The sequence below is a fragment of the Ruditapes philippinarum genome, unplaced genomic scaffold (genome assembly GCF_026571515.1).
Source record: "Ruditapes philippinarum isolate M1 unplaced genomic scaffold, ASM2657151v2 ctg18883_1_1_1_1, whole genome shotgun sequence".
Lineage (NCBI taxonomy): Eukaryota > Metazoa > Mollusca > Bivalvia > Venerida > Veneridae > Ruditapes > Ruditapes philippinarum.
This window is the reverse complement of record NW_026864230.1, coordinates 7602-10599: the sequence shown is the minus strand read 5'-3', so window position 1 is coordinate 10599 and position 2998 is coordinate 7602. Positions and strand designations below refer to the sequence as shown.

The 2998-nt window shown below is 33.0% G+C and overlaps 1 long non-coding RNA gene across 1 annotated transcript; it reads left to right on the top strand.

Annotated features, from left to right (window-relative positions):
• The first annotated feature begins 544 nt into the window (after positions 1 to 544).
• Positions 545 to 1519, top strand: LOC132724926 (uncharacterized). The gene is made up of 3 exons (XR_009624981.1): positions 545 to 674; positions 943 to 1035; positions 1316 to 1519. It is a non-coding gene; the product is annotated as an uncharacterized LOC132724926 (long non-coding RNA).
• The last annotated feature ends 1479 nt before the right edge of the window (positions 1520 to 2998 follow it).

Below are 2998 nucleotides of genomic sequence, written 5' to 3'. Positions count from 1 at the left end.
AAGAAATGAAACAATTTTATGGAAGAACATCTTTCGCTTGTTGATATAAATGAAAAACAGTAAAGATAATACGTCTGTTCCGTGTAATAAAATACGCTTAAAGTAAGGGCTAAAACCCGTTTTCCGGTATTATGTATCAGTTTTCGACAATAAATTGAAAAATTTGAATAGGGCACAGGTCTCGACCAAAAAACAAAATACGTCATTGTCATTGTGAGTATTTATAATTTACAAAAACATATCAATAATTTTGGTCGAGGCCTGTGCCCTTTACGAAAATTTATATTTTCCTTCCCCTGGTGTCTGTGCAAAAGCAAATCGAATGCATAGATCATCAAATATTTTAGCTGTATTTTTATAAATTATTACTTGTTTTTGCGGTCAAGCATTGAGATCGAAAGCAATAATTATTAGTCAAATAAAATGTGTCTTCTTTTTTGTTTGTTTTTGTTAACTTATTGAATGAAAAGTGAAAATCAAGCGGATGATGACGACAACGACGACAACAACAACAAAGCCATTGTTTACACTTTACCTAGTAAATCTTTACCACTGTAACGCTGACAGGGTTTTAAACAGTTTGTTTGTTTATTTTGCGAGGATTTATTCTCGGATCTAGGAATATATTCCAGTCCAGATATGACTTTGTGATAACCGTGACAGGGAGTTTCCAAGTAAGTATAATTTTATCCATGAAATTGTCAAAATCAGTGTTTCGTCTGCATAATTTAAAGTCGAACATTATCTAAGTAGAGCTCAGTATTAAATAGAGTTAGAATAAGTGTGAAGGTAATGTATATATTTATCAGGCAATTGCCGGAATAACAAATTGAAATCTGCGTCGAACGAGATAGAATATTTAATTTAAAGCATCCCATCCGTTTACTTATATTTAGTCACGTATCGACTTTAAGTAGTAAATGTAAAACATTTTAATTACAGTTGTGGCGATGGCGTAGTGGTGTACATGCCCGGCGCATAAATGTTTTATATATGGCTGATCAGTTCCGGCTGGTGGTTCGACCCCTAAACGAGGTACATTTTTTTAAAATCTTTTTTTTTGTAAGTATTAAATGACAGTTTATTATTTAAATCATTATTAATTTAATGATTGAAAAACATAATTATTAAGTATTAAATGAAAGTTTATTATTTCTTCTTCTTCCAGTATAAGAGCCGGGATCCAAAAGGAACGTAATGAGGCTCATTATTTATTTAATGAGTGAAAAAAAAGTTTATTGTTACTTAATAAAACCAAAATACTGGAGGAAATATTTTTCTGTCAAATCATTGATGTACTAAGTACTTTTTTCAGGATGCCTGGATCGGGTCCAAAGTTTTATGCCTGTGCAGTGTGCAAGAAAAGAACTAAACCAAAAGAAAGAAGACACATAAGCAGACCTATAAGAAAATATCTTCAAAAACGGTTATTTGTTGATGTTAAAGACAATGAAATAATTTGTAACAAATGTAGACATAAATACTATGCATTAGAATCATCATCTTTTACAAGAAAAGACAGCAACCACTTTTTACCAGTCAGATCCAGATTATGTTCCATCTGTTTCAACTTCTCAATTAAAAGGAACAAAAACACCGACTAGTCCGCCATCAGTATCATTAAATATAAAAACTACCAGTAAAACACATTCAAGATGTTTAGTCTGCAAAAGACCTGGGCCAAAATTAGTTGTTTTGTCTTCAGAGGCCAGATTCAATGTGTTTATAGAACAAAACATACTCATACCTGCTGGTTCTAGGTGCTGTCCAGTACACATACAGGCCTGCTTTGTTCAGATTCCCTTAGAGAATGTGCCGATAATAGAACAGCATTCCTAAAAAGGACATCTGTCCACTTAAAACTTATAAAAACATTTAAGAGAGAAATATGCTGCTTACAAACAAAACAAATTTTGGGAGTTTTGATGTCTTAAACGAACGTAAGAATATGAAAAACTTGACAGGGCTTTCACGTTCTCAGGTTTTGATGATGTGTTTTCGTCATGTTTGCCGACAAAATTTATAAACTCTCCATCCACGTTCTTTGTTGTGTTTTCCCAGAACAACTCTCGGTATTTTTCTCCCTGAAGATGAAATCGGGGCTTGTTCTAATAAAGCTTTTGTCTACTCTATTTGGAATTAGCAAGTCAAGTGTACGGAAGAGCGATTGTTGCCACAAAACATGCGATGATGAGAGGATTTGTGCCGTTATATATCTTGGTTTTGAAAGCATAACAAGGGAAGATATTATAAAACCATCACACGTAGACCGTTAGCCAAGTCTCTTTTTGATGCAAATGATGGGAAAGTTATTTTAGTTCTTGATGGAACTTATGTTATATTGCAGAAAAGTAATAATTTTAGCTTTCAAAGACGTTCATATTCAATGCACAAAGTTCGTCCATTAGTGAAGCCCATGGTTATTGTCACAACAACCGGATACTTTGTTACAGTGATGGGCCCTTATTTTGCTGATTTCAAAGAGGAACAATGATGCTTCTATCCTGAATCATTATGTTGAAAACAAATACTGAAGAGATAAGTGACTTTATTCAGGAGGATGATATTTTTCGTTGTCGATAGAGGTTTCCGTGATTCTCTTTGAACTTTTACAAGATTTAGCGCATTAGGGGTGAAATGCCCTTCAATTTTGTAATCCCAAGGGGCCAAAAAGCAGGATGACTTGCGATGGAATGCAACAATTAGTAAAGATTTGTAAACAAGGTATTCTGTTTAAAAAATAAATGTACTTTAAAAATCGTAAAATTTATCCTCTTCAGATTATAAGTAAAGACTGGTATTACATTAGGATCTAAAATGAGGAACAACAGGTTTATTTCTAGAGTCTTATATTTGGTGTTGTTAAAGTTCAAAAATGACCGCTTACCCCAAGTTATATGTAGTAATCCGTGTTCTGTTTAAGATTGATTGATCCATTAATATCTATTAATTTACTAGAATATTTAAATGTTGTTGGTTCTACTGAAGTGAATGTTTT